The sequence below is a fragment of the Zeugodacus cucurbitae genome, chromosome 5, assembly GCF_028554725.1.
Source record: "Zeugodacus cucurbitae isolate PBARC_wt_2022May chromosome 5, idZeuCucr1.2, whole genome shotgun sequence".
Lineage (NCBI taxonomy): Eukaryota > Metazoa > Arthropoda > Insecta > Diptera > Tephritidae > Zeugodacus > Zeugodacus cucurbitae.
The window spans coordinates 62,624,784-62,640,147 of record NC_071670.1 but is presented as its reverse complement, the minus strand read 5'-3'; the positions used below and the strand labels follow the sequence as shown (position 1 = coordinate 62,640,147).

The 15,364-nt window shown below is 41.3% G+C and overlaps 1 protein-coding gene across 1 annotated transcript in view; it reads right to left on the bottom strand.

The window, feature by feature from the left end:
- Window positions 1-14,202, bottom strand: part of LOC105208857 (rhophilin-2-A) — a 273,352-nt gene extending 259,150 nt beyond the window's left edge. Inside the window, exon 1 of the mRNA XM_054230613.1 lies at window positions 14,193-14,202. The gene's annotated coding sequence lies outside the window, so the exon portion shown is untranslated. The remainder of the gene's footprint in view (window positions 1-14,192) is intronic.
- Between the last annotated feature and the right edge of the window lie 1,162 nt (window positions 14,203-15,364).

Below are 15,364 nucleotides of genomic sequence, written 5' to 3'. Positions count from 1 at the left end.
CAAAGACACACCAACACACACAATCACTTGCCTTCATATATCCACATTTATTTGCTCACTATATTTGAACTGATTAAATTGTTTACCGTTTGTGGTTCAATCGAACACCTTTACGCTGCGCTGCGCTGCAACGGTCGTCCAACCTCCGCCATCCGCGCGCCGCACTCTCGGCTCCACTGCATGAGAAGAGCGTCTATGGTGATTTGCTTAGAGGCGCGGCGTCGGCTGTGGTGTTGTGGGCCTCCCAAGCTGTCGCGCCAGCGTTTTATAGCTTTATGTTTTTTTTTCTATTTGTTTCATTTATTATTTATACTTATTACTATTTCACCTTTTAGGTGGAGTTGACGCTGTCGCACGAGATAAGTTTCGTTGATATTTCTATGTTCTTTCGCCTCAATTTCATTATTTACTTTAATTTCAACGGTTATGGATTGATAGCGAGGCGATATATTTGGTTGTATTCTATATATGTATATATTATATAAGAGTATTTGTAGACCGCTGTGTGGCGTATTAGAAGTTAGACCTTTTTTATAGCCTTCAATCAGTTAAGCCATCTGCCCCAGATGCAAAAGTTTCATATCTCCACTTCAATTTGATTTTATTGAGCGTTCAGTAGAAGCGCTAGATAACAGTTTTGAAGTGCTAGAGAATAAATACATACATACATACATATATTATATGTGGTATATATATGTATTAATGATTATAAGAAGAATTCTAGTTTTCTTTTTAAAATTTATTAATTTATTTCATTTTATTTTTTATTGGTATAAAATATATTTTTATATTATCAATGAGATTTAAATTAAGAATAGATACTACTAAAGTACCTCGAGAACATAGGTACATCGTTCTCATACCTATGCGGGATATGTAGGGGGACGAAACTGGTAGAGAAGAGGCAAAATGAACATTTTCACGGCTGGATTGGAGTTCAGAGGGATGGTTGGTGGTGTAGTCTTCTGTAAGAAGCTCGCCACTAATGGCAGTTTTAGGTTATCGGACCACAGCAGAGTGTTTCAGTGTGTGTTCAGGGAGCCGTTCATTTACTCTGAAAGCGGAACGTCAACACTGGCTTTGCAGTCAAGAGTAGTGAAGAGGTCCTTAACTCACTTTCAATATCATCGGAATACTTTAGTATTATACTCGTCTGTGTACCGGGTAACAGTGCAATCGCAGGGAACTGCAAAGCGGATGAGCTTGCACGTAAGGCTCTAACCGCTATCTCTGCGTACTGGGATCTGACCTCACGATTAACCAGCATCTGAGCGCCTGAGTTCTTTCGTAGGAGATCCATTGAACTACTTGCTCTCAACAAGACGATATTGAAACATCAAACCACGTCCTCCTTTGCCGTCCAGCTTTCGTCAGATGAAGGCTGAAATATCTCGGCAGCATTAGTTTTGTCAAATCGGATCATAAAGAACGGCCATTTTTGATGGCCAAGTGAGATCCATGGACTACGCCCTTTAACCTAACCTAACCTAACTAATAGATTAGCATTTTAACACTTATGCATAGTCGAAGGTTCATGGTGAACTATGCACATAATAGTGGCAGAGATAAAGAGAAATCAAGAAATCCATGAAGGAAGCAACAATTGTCTCATTTATTCGAAATTTTCGTCAAGCAGATCATCCTCAAAGAAAAAACTGTGAACTAACAAAACTTAAGCTTTCATAAGCTTTATTGCGTGGTATTCCCAATAGTGAAATAGCAGAGAGCAAATATCCAAAAAACCGGAACTTGGGTGTAAACTTACCAAGTAAATAATAAACGACAGCGTACAAGTTTCCGGATAGTCTAAAAAACTTGTTAATAAACATAAAGACGTAAAAATATGATTCATAAATCGATATATCAAAAGTGCCGCCAAACTTTATGGACTCGGAAGAGCGTCATCTCAGAGTAAATATGTACGCACTAATAACTTAACAAGTCCATGCAAACATATAATATAAACCACAAGTCAAAAAGGGGAACTTGTTAGTTTCTACCGTCGAACAGCATCCGGCGAGCCGAAGTTATCTCTTAACTTGTGTCTTGTGTCATTTAATATTTACTTTGTGTTGTTGTAGTACTTGTTGACATAATGTGACACACACTAAACCCAAGTCTCAGCATAGCAACATGTTATAGCCGTTTTTCAGGTGAATTTGTCATTTTTTGTCCAAAACGTCAAATGCTCTCTAAACTCACACACGGCAATAAAAGCACGAAGAACAAGCAAAACAACAACAAATAGTAAATAAATACAGAAATATTTGTAAAATTAAGACTTTGGTGTTGCTACCGTTTTTTGTTGTTCTGCTTTTTATTTCACTTTTATTTTTTAACACTTTTGTTGTTGTCGTACTTGAATCAGCGTTTAAGCCACTTCATGATTTTATTTCTTCATTCATGTTCTAGTATTTTTTTGTATTTGGCTTCCAACATGTTACTTTAAGTTAAACATGTCGAACGATTTTTAGAATCCACCGGATGAGCATTGAAGATCTCACAACCGGCACCTTACTTCAACGCAGATAACTCATTCATAAATCTGGAATGAATGAAGTTGCATTTGTTGTTGTTGTCGGTGTTGTTAGTCGGCTAAGATGAAACGCTAAAGAGTAATAAATGTCAGGCGTGTAGAGTGAGCCATTTCTTGCGAAGTGTTGTGAGGTGTTCTTCGAGAATTGGCTTAGTTTACTAACTTAGATCAAAGACTCGCTCTCAAAAGTCAGATGTTTATATGAAGCTAGGAGGAGAATTCCAGTAGACTAAGAAGAAAGAGAAATTAGTAAAATTAAGCATACCCTCATTAAACCACAACGTAGAGTAACAGAGGTTAGTTCGTTGGACACAAAATTGAATTTAGATGTGGAACTAGAGTCTATGTTGAACATAATGAGCTCCAAAGTTGACTTTTTTCGTGGAAAGAAACTTCTTTGATTAAGTTAGGTTAGGTTCAAAGGCTGACCCTTGCGATGGATCTCACTTGGACAGCTTAAAGCGCAGGATAGTGATGCCAAAGGACTTCTGAGTATGGATCGCAGAGAAGACCCTTACAAATCGTCATAGCGCTTTGAATCTATCACAAATTGCATGAAGCGACTAATGTTTTTTCCGGCAAGTTCACTTGTTTCGCCAAAGGTAGAGCTACCGATATGCTTCAACCTCAAGCATGGGACCGTTGGACAGTGAAGGAGGCCTTTATGTTTTCACCTCGCCTTCATATGTCTATTCTGCTTTGTCCAGTGAGTACTTCCACTACTGCGACAATACTGATATTTTGAGAATTTTGAGAACAATAGATTTGTAGAAATTTGTACATCTCAGTTGGTTATTCAGACCAAATTTGGCAAAATTGACAGGAGCGATCGTTAGATCTTTGAATCTACTATATTTAATAGGACTTGTTTGAGTGTCCCCTGAGGAGCTGATGGATTTTTTTATGCAGATCCTTCGTGAAAACAAGAGGTCCATTGAAATTTTACAACTTCTGCAAAAGAACCAGTGTTGTAACATTCATCCATACATTCCATGCTGAAGACAGATCCAAGTATAAAAGATCTTAAGATGTTAGGGGAAGAGGACTCGGATTACATAATTTTTTCATTAGAAGAGCGACGGTAAAATATATATTAATTAAGCTCTTCGAACTGTCAACATAATTTTAAAGGTTTCTCAGTCGTGATATTACAAATGAGAGGAAATAGTTAATTTTGGTAAAATATACCTTACTTAACTTCCTCTAATTTCAATTCGCTGAAACAAAACTCCCAAAAAATATGAATAAATTAATTCAAATGAAATTATATTCCAAGGGTCATCGATCAAATGTGACCTTTGCTGCCAATGCGTTGCTCGCAAACCCACACAAACTCTGAGAAAGGTCAGTGAATACCGTTTCTACGAAGCACAAGCGAACTAAAAGTCAATATTTCGGTGTCTTCAACACTTCGATGAAATGACCAGCTGGCAGACGCTCACGAAAGTACACTGTTATTTGATACACACGCTGATGCAACATTGTCCACAGTTCGATACTGCCACAAAGCTGTCCAAAGAAATACGGACAAGTGAATGAGAGAAAAGAGACAAAACTACTGAAGCATTATTGTCATTTCCGACTTCCGATCGAAGTCTTGAATTACCCGCTAGTAAGCTAAACCGCATGCAACTGTGTCAAAACGCTCGCACAGAAAAGGCAAAAAATTAAAGGAGCAAAAAAAGGGTGCGGTAAAAAATTGGACCAGACCGATCATTTGTGCTGACCGGCTGAGTGTAATCGATGCGTTGAGCTGAGCGTCTTCGGTTGCGTATGATTTCCACTTGATTTAACGCTTTTAGACACTTTTAGTCACAAGAAGATAGTGGACTGAGAGAGAGGAGGAATGAGCGGGGTAGTGTAAGGTACATATAGGCATAGAGGTGATGCGTAATTCGATGCCGTGCATTTATCCCTTGCTCACACACTCAACTCAACACGAACTCGAACTCGTAGAGGCGAGCTGACAACGCTACATCTCGTTACAGACACCCGGCCGGGACGGGACAGATGATCGCCGCGTATTTTTTGTAATTTTTTTACTGTTGCCAAGAGTCGTTAGCCGGTTCGTTAACTTGTACTGTCGGTCAATGGACGTGCAACGCAAGGAAGCGCAAGTGTCTGAACGACAGGTGCTGCGGCAAGGGATGCCACCACCAATCAACAACAACAACAAGAAAAGTTGAGGAATTGTATTTGTTGATGTTGTTGGCGTTCTTTGTTGTGCAACAGCAGCAGCGTGTCGGTTGCAGTGCGTGGATGTTGCACCTTTCTGCTGGCAAGTGCAGTGTTGCATGTAGATGAGGGTTGTTGCTGTGGTTGTTGTTGGTCATGATCAAAGGAATAGGCTCACTCACATACAATCCAATGTTTTGTAAAAAGGACCTGCTGCAGTTTGTTTGCCGCTCATTGTGCTTGCCACATCGTGCCTCCCCGCTCCACACCTTTATTGGCTGCCACAAGGAAATGTTGTCCGTGTTTATCCAATGTATACAATTAGTTTACTCGCTAGTTGTTTGTTGTTATTATTACTATTATTTCTGTATTCTCCGTTTGTTTGTGGCAGGTCTGGATAATACCGTTCATTCAACCGTTACTAGCCGTAAATGTTTGTATGTGTCAATTGTGTGGCATCTGAGCGGGTCACAACACTTGTTCTTCTGAGTTCAGGATGCGCATTCTTTTTTCGTTTTGTTGTTGCTTTTTTCTTCCTCTCCGGTTGTACGTCAGATCAATGAACCGTCTGTCGTTTGGTTGTTTAATTTTTTAATAACACATATTTTTTTCTACTACAAAATTACAATTAATGACAGTCATAGTTGCTAAGAACGGGCGGTCAATGTCAGCTGTTGGTCTTTTTTCTTGGCGGCGAGTTCATTAACTTGACAGTGGAGTCTCCTCCATACACTTGTTACAAGCTATAAGAACGTTCACCTGTTGTAAAGGTTTTATGTAGAGCAGCTGGAGCTGTAGTACTTCGAAACACGTGCCTTTGAAGTCCATCTTACGAGGAACCCTGTCAATATTAAACAGTATTCTATACGACAAAAGTTCCGAAGACTTCATTTTCGTCACATTTTTTTTGAGACACTACAGTCCAGGGGTGACTGACCATACGGACACGGCTGGAAACTGTCAAACCGTTGAGCTTCTAAAGAAGAACACTTTCATAGTCGGAGCTCCGCTTTCTGACGGTCTAGTGCTGACGGAATGCTGAACTTGGCAGCTTCGGTCAACCGCGAATCCAGTCGCCTCAATGGATTTTGGATCGAGGCGAGATCGAGGATACAGGAGGATCTCTTGATCCATAGACCGAAGTTTCTGGCCTAACAATGGACCGGTGTTTCGACTATCTATGTGGTATTTCCGTACTCTCCGTCCAGGATCAGCGCCTCATGTTCAACTTACAGTTCATCACATTAAAAACGTTGATCGGAAACAACAGTATATCCAAAGTTTCTCTTAAGGAATTTTATTTATCAAAGATGTCTCACGATATGTCTTTTCAATGGAAATAATCAGAATCTATATATAAAGAGTTCAATAGTATGAGATCCAAACGTACGGTCCGCAAAGATCTGGAGTCTGCATTTGTAAATCGGTGCCGGTGATGGAGGTCGTGCGATGCATCTGAAACAGTCGTACCAATTTTTTTTTTTAATTTTTGTAAGTTTCTTTTCTTTAACTAAAAAAATACCGAAGAAGTTATAAAATTACAAATTTTTTCCAAGTTTGAAAAAAAAAACTTTTTTAAGAAAAAAATTGACTTTAAGTTGCAAAAGAAGTCGTTTAAATAATATTTTTATCCAGATCACTTTGGTTTTTTTCGATCGGTCATATATTATTTTTGCTATCGCCGGTACCGTTTACTAACACTTGTGAAAATGAAAACTCAAGAAAACGCGCTTTAAAGTCTGCCTGAGCATTCGCACCTGCTCGACGCTCGGCCACTAAAACTGCTCTAGCTTCGAAGGTATGTCGAATTGGCCTCTGGAATTTTAAAGACATATTCTTGGATAGTTTTGAAAGAGATTTAAAGCAAAACAAAAAAATCGATTTTTTGAAGCCTTTAAAGCAGACTACTGCCTTAAGGTAAAGTTTCTCATAAGATATAAGGATATACGACTGTTTTCGCTGGATGATCTCTAATATGTAATGTGTAAAATTCTCAAGTATGCTGTATAGAGAATATTAAAAACAACTCTCTAGTATTATTATTATAATATTATAAGAATATCCTTAGTCCCAAATTACAAGTTCCTTCCACAGGAACGGCAATGATTCAGCACATCAGTATTCTCTCATTATTAGGGGGATGGGGTCATATGTAGAAGTTCACGCAAGTGAGGAAAGTTTCTGATTGCCATTCACTTGGGAGTGGCCAGGAACGATTCTTTTGCATATGACTCAAGCAGCTCACGACTTCCGGTTTTAGACCAAGTATCCCCTGGGTAGCTAACAGACATCCGTTTGGAGGCGAGCTAAAGTGAGAAGGCGAAGCCCGCTTGTGCGGTTGTGCGTAGGGCTTGGGACCCACCACATAAAAACGAATAACCAGTGAATAAGAAACACAGGCCTCGGATGAGAAACCCCCCTTTTGATGACGACCACGGCAAACGTATAAAGGACTATGATTTGAGGGCATGCACCTGGAATGTCCGGACTCTTAATTGGGAAGGTGCCTCTGCCCAGCTGGTTGATGTCCTCATACAACTAAAGGCTGACATCACCGCCGTCCAAGAAGTGCGATGGACGGGACAAGGACGGAAGAAGGTGGGTCCTTGTGACATCTACTACAGCGGCCATATAAAGGAGCGCAAATTCGGTGTTGGATTTGTGGTGGGAGAGAGACTACGTCGCCGAGTCCTGGCATTCACCCCGGTGGATGAACGTCTTGCCACAATCCGCATCAAAGCGAGGTTCTTCAACATATCGCTGATTTGCGCCCACGCCCCAACGGAAGAGAAGGACGATGCGACCAAAGATGCTTTCTATGAGCGCCTAGAACGCATCTATGAGCGCTGCCCCCGCCACGATGTCAAAATCGTGCTTGGCGATTTTAACGCCAGGGTGGGTAAAGAAGGTGTCTTTGGCACAACAGTCGGAAAATTCAGCCTCCATGACGAAACATCGCCAAACGGCCTGAGGCTGATCGACTTCGCTGGGGCCCGAAATATGGTTGTCTGTAGTACCAGATTCCAGCATAAAAAAATTCATCAAGCAACGTGGCTGTCCCCTGATCGAAACACGCGCAATCAAATCGATCACGTTGTGATAGACGGAAGACATGTCTCCAGTGTTTTAGACGTGCGTACGCTCCGAGGACCAAACATTGACTCGGACCATTATCTAGTAGCAGCAAAGATACGCACTCGCCTCTGTGCAGCAAAGAACGCCCGTCAACAAACACAAGGAAGGTTCGACGTCGAAAAGCTGCAATCACAACCGACAGCCGAACGATTTTCTACTCGACTTGCACTCCTGCTCTCTGAGAGCACTCATCAGCATCTCGATATAATGGAGCTGTGGAACGGCATCTCAAACTCATTGCATACCGCTGCAGCCGAAACAATTGGTCTCCGGCAACGCCAAAAAACCAGTTGGTACGATGAGAATTGTCGTTCCGCAGTGGAGAGAAAACAGACTGCCTACCTCGCAACGTTGCGATCGACCACAACACGTTCGGGGTGGGATAGATATCGAGAACTGAAGAGGGAAGCGAGACGCATTTGCAGACGTAAAAAGAAAGAGGCCGAAATGCGTGAGTATGAAAAGCTTGAAAAGCTGGCCGACATGGGTAATGCTCGAAAATTTTATGAAAAGATGAGGCGATTAACAGAAGGTTTCAAGACCGGAGCATTATCATGTAGGGACCGAGAAGGTAATCTGGTAACGGATGTCCAGAGCACACTGGGATTATGGAGGGAACACTTCTCCGACCTGCTCAATGGCAGTGAAAGTACAACACCAGGAGATGGCGAACCCGATTCCCCAATCGATGACGATGGAATAGATGTTCCATTACCCGACCATGAAGAAATTCGAATAGCAATTACCCGCTTGAAGAACAACAAAGCGGCGGGGGCTGATGGATTACCGGCCGAGCTATTCAAATACGGCGGCGAAGAACTGATAAGGTGCATGCATCAGCTTCTTTGTAGAATATGGTCGGAAGAAAGCATGCCTGACGATTGGAATCTTAGTGTGCTCTGCCCAATCCATAAGAAGGGAGACCCCACAATCTGCGCCAACTACCGTGGTATAAGTCTCCTCAATATCGCATATAAGGTTTTGTCGAGCGTATTGTGTGAAAGACTAAAGCCCACCGTCAACGAACTGATTGGACCTTATCAGTGTGGTTTTAGACCTGGAAAATCTACAATGGACCAGATATTCACCATGCGCCAAATCTTGGAAAAGACCCGAGAGAGAAGAATCGATACCCACCATCTTTTTATCGATTTTAAAGCTGCCTTCGATAGCACGAAAAGGAGCTGCCTTTATGCCGCGATGTCTGAATTTGGTATCCCTGCAAAACTAATACGGCTATGTAAGCTGACGTTGAGCAACACCAAAAGCTCCGTCAGGATCGGGAAGGACCTCTCCGAGCCGTTCGATACCAAACGAGGCTTCAGACAGGGTGACTCACTATCGTGCGACTTCTTCAATCTATTGCTGGAAAAAATAATACGAGCTGCAGAACTAAATAGAGAGGGTACAATCTTCTACAAGAGTGTACAGCTCCTGGCGTATGCCGATGATATTGATATCATCGGAAGCAACAACCGCGCCGTTTGTTCTGCGTTTTCCAGACTAGATAAAGAAGCGAAGCGTATGGGTCTGGTGGTGAATGAGGACAAGACGAAATATCTCCTGTCATCAAACAAACAGTCAGCGCACTCGCGTCTTGGCTCCCACGTCACTGTTGACAGTCATAACTTTGAAGTTGTAGATAATTTCGTTTATCTGGGAACCAGCATTAACAACACCAACAATGTCAGCCTTGAAATCCAACGCAGAATCACTCTTGCCAACAGGTGCTACTTTGGACTGAGTAGGCAATTGAAAAGCAAAGTCCTCTCTCGACGAACCAAAATCAAACTCTATAAGTCGCTCATTATTCCCGTCCTGATGTATGGCGCTGAAGCGTGGACGATGACAACATCCGATGAGACGACTCTTGGGGTTTTCGAGAGAAAGGTTTTGCGCAAGATTTATGGTCCTCTAAACATTGGCAACGGCGAATACCGCAGACGATGGAACGATGAGCTGTACGATTTATACGACGACATTGACATAGTTCAGCGAATAAAAAGACAGCGGCTACGCTGGCTAGGTCATGTTGTACGGATGGAAGAAAACACTCCAGCTCTGAAAGTATTCGATGCAGTACCCGCTGGAGGAAGCCGCGGAAGAGGACGACCTCCACTCCGGTGGAAAGACCAAGTGCAAAGTGACCTGGCTTCACTTGGTGTTTCCAGTTGGCGCCAAAAAGCAAAAAGGAGGAATGAGTGGCGCGCTCTGGTGGATTCGGCTATAATCGCTTAAAGCGGTTCCTACGCCAAATATATATATATATATATTTTATTACAAAAAACCTCTAATACCACGCAATTCTTATCTATTAAATACTCATTGGCTTCCGTTACATATTAAGAACATTGAAGGTGAGTCGGAAATACGTAAGGTCATACATGAAGGTCAGTCAGCAAATGGGCACAAAGAGAAAAAATCATTGGGAAATGGTGATAGGATATGCAAATGGATTTTATGGCAACTTCCTTAAGGACTTTTATGAGATTTTCAAGCAATAAAATTAAAGCAGCGCAGAAAAGCAGATCAAAGTAGACGGATTTCCGGTCACTACGTTACGCTTTCTACTACTCTACTACTACCGTTTAAGTAGCTCGATTAAAAATCTATAAAAACTGAACTCAAACACATCCGCTGCCAACTCACAGTGCACTTCATAAATACATGCGCTGCCACGGCTTATAAATATTCAAAATTGTCACTTAGTCACCGTGTGTTTAAAGGCAAATAAATAGTTCCGAACATCATTAGCTCATTGTGTGTGTGTAACCTTACTTTGTGTGGCGAGTGAATGTACGCGCTTTAAATGAAATAAGCGAATGCATCTAATTAACCCTTAGGTGATCCTTGCGTCCGAGCGCATTGCCTTACAGCCGCATAATAATCACACACACACACACACACACACCCATATTGTATAGGTATTACTCTTTCTCCACACACACTAGCTCGCTCCCTAGATGGCGTGTGATCGCTGTGAGACAAATATTTTTTCCAACTTTATAGAATCGCAATCGTTTCTGTTATTTCAAATTGTTCCGTTTAATTTGTCTCCATTTCATTTTAATTATTTTGCATTTTGTTATTGTTTTTATTTCTCGACATTTCACAATCGTCGTCGGTCTCATGTAAGCGTCTGCATATTTATGACGATCGTTTGGATTTAAGCTACTCGTTAATATAGACTTGCACTAGGCTGTTTACTTGTATCTCGCCTAAAGGGGTCGTTTAAATTAAATGAGCGATCGCATAATCTATTCGAATTTGCATAGTTTAGTTGAAGTGAAGCTCCACTCAGCTCAGCTCAGAGGGTTCGATAGTCTGACTTCTAGTCGCTCAATGTGGCGGGGATGTCTACGGGTGCACCTCTCAATCGATGCCGTTCGTTGGGGTGAAATTATTCCGCATTGATCGTGCAGTTGAGGTGTGATGAGTGCGTATAAATTAAGTTCTATAGAAAGAGGAACGCATAAGCGAACGAAGTACAACAGAGGCATTGAGTTGTCGAGGTGATAAAATTACTGTTTTAAATTTATCAGCTGTAATGAGTATTCAGTAGTTTAAATATGTAAAAATATAGACAGTTTATGAGAACTTATCTGAAAGCGTTAATTTTGTTTTTATGGTCTCATATTTTCTTCATCGTCGTTCGGCATTTCAACTATATGAAAATCCCCTGATTACATATAATATTCAGAGATTACTAGAAAGTAGGCGCTGACCCCTAAAGCAATGATAAGTGAAATTAAACTAACTCAAGGTCTAAGGAAAAGATACTCACGATATTAGAACGCATTTGATTCCCGCAGAGCTCCTGTCATATACCTTCTTTATGAGGAATCGTATGTCCTGGTATGTCTGAAATCGTTCGTCACCATAGTGAAATTTGTACCCGATGAATATTTTTGGTAACATACTCTCAAAATGAAGTTGTCTATAATGACCAACTGAAATGAGCCGATGACGTTCCGATGCCAAGCCATAACATAACCCAAGTAATCTCGCAAATAAGCCGGATGAAACTTATCGATACTGGGTCAAAGGGACGTCGCGACGATTGGACACGACAGCTATTAAATTTCTTTAATGACAGCTATTTCCGATAAAAATCGACCGGACTGGATCGACCGAAAATACGTAGGCTCTTATAATATTCTTCAGTGGACATTATTTCCACTGTAACGTAGGTTGCAGATAGTATTCCCTGTTAGAGTTCTTGTTCCTATAACCGAAATTAATTTTATGAAATCGCGATCTTAAGAAGAAGAACCGACAGTTTTCGAAATACAAAAGTCAAAGTTAACTCAGCAGTATTACTTGAGGCCAAAAAATATCGAAACAAATACATAGGACTTTCTCTGAACTTGGCTCCCATCTTAATATCCTCGGATTCATTAGCAAAATTTTGAACCTGCTTCTTGATGCCTAAAAAAAAGATCACTTTAGATCACACTCCAGGCAAAAAATTGGCTGCTGAAGTATAATGAGCTTCATTTGAAAGATAGTTTCGACCAACCGAGCTTGCATACTGGTAATCAGACAACAGCCCATTTCATATCAAAGCCTCGATCGTAATTTAACCAGGATTCTTGAAACTCTAAGGATTCCAAGGATAATTTCGTGAAACTCCCTTAATATTAGGGAAGTCGGATGGTCTCACTAGTTAGAAATGACTGCAGAAGCCAAATGGTTGCTCTTGAGAGACATTTTAAAGATCCGCGGAGTGTTCTGCTAGACACCTCGTCAAGGAAATACAAAAAACAACGACAGAAACTCTCTCGATAACATTTACGAATGTCAAACATGCAATCGACATGTAAACCCGAGGGTCAAGAACCGCAGTTTGGCTGCGCTGCATACAAAATTTAATGGCAGCTGCGCAAACTAACTCAAATGGCATAAGCTCCACAGTCACATGAAGAACGGAGGGACTACATGTTGCAATCTTCCGGCTGCTGGCTGCGTAGGCGTATATAGATGAATATCTGTATGTAAGTAAGACTGCATAGCGCACTACCTGCATGTATTTGTACATTCTAAGTTCATGCTCGAGCGCAAAATTTATCTCAAGCATTTCCTCTTCTTTATGATGAATTCGACGAGATCGGCATACAAATCGTCGAATACGCTGCGCAGCGCTTGAGCTGGCGCATTTTTATGCATGCGGGCGTAAGTAAATCTCAGTGCGCATGCGCATTAGGATGACAAGCGAAACAACAATAAAACAACGAAATGATAAACAAAAACAAAAAAAATAAAAATAAAGAAAGAAATAAAAGAAAAACTTTCGAATAAATCTTGACATGAGATGCCATTAAATTGGTACTCTCGTTGACTATGAAGACCGCGACACGCGTAAATCTTCGCACTTTGTTTGCTGCGACGCGGCTTTGTGGCCGCTTTTCGGGGTCGCACTACATGTGGTAGCCGCAAGACGAGCCGAGACGCGTCGACGCATCAATGCGGACGGGACCACTTCTGGAGACGCGTCTCGACAGTTTTTCCGTCACTTGCTGTAGCCGCTGCCGCTGCTGCCACATTAAGTGGCGCATACAGTGTTGCATACTAATTACGCTGCGACGTTCGGTTATTTGCGTGACGCGAAGCGTTTGCGGGTGTTGGGAAGCGTCTTAATAGATGGCTGACTGCGCTAGTTGACTCTTGCTGTGATTGCGACTGTGACTCTGTGTCTCTGTAGCTCTGTGTCTCTGCGGCTCTGTCGATGTCTACTACGAGGCATTGAGATGTGACCGCGTCTCGTATTCGGATGATGTTGATGGCGATCGGCACATGATCAGCGAACGTGCATGTAAAATGGTAACAGTTACAGCAAAGCATCTCAAAGTGTCTACTAATCGCCTGTCATCTCTGGTGCGAATTCGAAGCGAAAAATAATGAAAACAAAAACAGTTAAAAACGAGGCAAATGCTGCGCATGCGCGACACTTTTGAATGATCGGTAGCCATAGTACAACAGCAATAATAACAGTATGTACGCTCAAGAACGCCCGCTGTGACATTTGTGGGAATAGGATGAAGGCCTAAAGCGGAGTAGCATTAATTTTATGGCCAAAACGTGAGGATGCCACATGAAATGTTCACAAGGCAACACATTTTTTGTTTTTGTTGTTTTTTTGCTTTTTTCAGCGTTTTTGCCTACCTCTTCAACGCTTTATTGCTATTGCACTTGTTGTTGTACTTTTTTCATTGTTGTTGTTGTTGACGCGCAATTGAAATATCAACTCGCTTTGCTTGTTGTGTGTGCCTTACGTTCACATTTGGTTTATGACGACACAATCGATTTACGATTTGAACGAAGGTCTTTTCACGCTGCTCACTCCGCTGTAGTTGTTGTTGTTGATATTATTTTTTTTGTATTTTTTTCTCTTACAATTATTATTCAGCACTTGTGACCAACACCAACCAACATGCGTATATGATGCAACGCTGCCAAGATTGTTCGTCGTAAGCAATCGTACGCCCGAGATCCAAACCGATCCGTTGCGTGGGCACACGAACCGACGTTGCAAGTGAAATGCGTTGCTGCACACATCCTGGAAAGAGGTCAACATGCTGCTTGTTTTCATAACTTTTTATTGTCATGTTGTTGTTGTTTCCTTTTTTTGTAGCCCCACTCTTAACAAATTCCTGTCAGGTCGTCTCGGCTACTCGGCAGTGTTCATTGTGTTTTCTCATCAGGTGTACTGACTGCTGCTGCACTCACATTGTGTTTATTGTCGTTTGTGGTTAGGCTGTGAAATATGAGACCTTCTGTGAATTTCATTTCATCCATGGGCATCCCATCCACTACTTGCTTCAATCGGTGCCACCAGCCTCACTTCGTGTAGTGTAAATTTTTACAGTTTAACTGTTTTGTATGTTTTTTTTATTGTCTCTTTTTTATGTAACTATCTCTATATTCTCTAGATTCGCCTGAGTTGCACTTGTTTGCGGTTGCTTGTTTAGGCATCCTGAGGAAGTCAGGTGCTTAATTGTTTCCGTTTAAATTGATATCTTCATTTTTTTCACTCTGGTTTATTCTGCTTAAGCTCATATCTTTCCAATTGATTTTTTGTGTCAATTTCTTTGTTATGTGGTTGTTGTATTGTTTGTTTGATTTTATTTCTTTTTTTTAATTGGAGATCATCTCATATTTTTGGCTTCTTGAGAACTTGTGAGTGAAAGTGTAGTGGAATTCAATAAAAATGTATAAAAACGAAAGGAAGACGTGACTGATTTCGGGAGTAGCCGAAGATGATCTCGCAATTTGTAAGAATTAAAGTATTTATTTTTAATATTTCGAAGAGTCTGCGAGAGTCTTTTTAATTTTTATACTCTTGCAACAAAGTTGCTAGAGAGTATTATAGTTTTGTTCACATAACGGTTGTTTGTAACACCCAAAACTAATCGAGTTAGATACTCGTATAGAGTTATATATACCAAAGTGATCAGGGTGAAAAGTGGAGTTCAAATCCGTCCAAATCCGTCCGTCCGTCTGTGCAAGCTGTAACTTGAA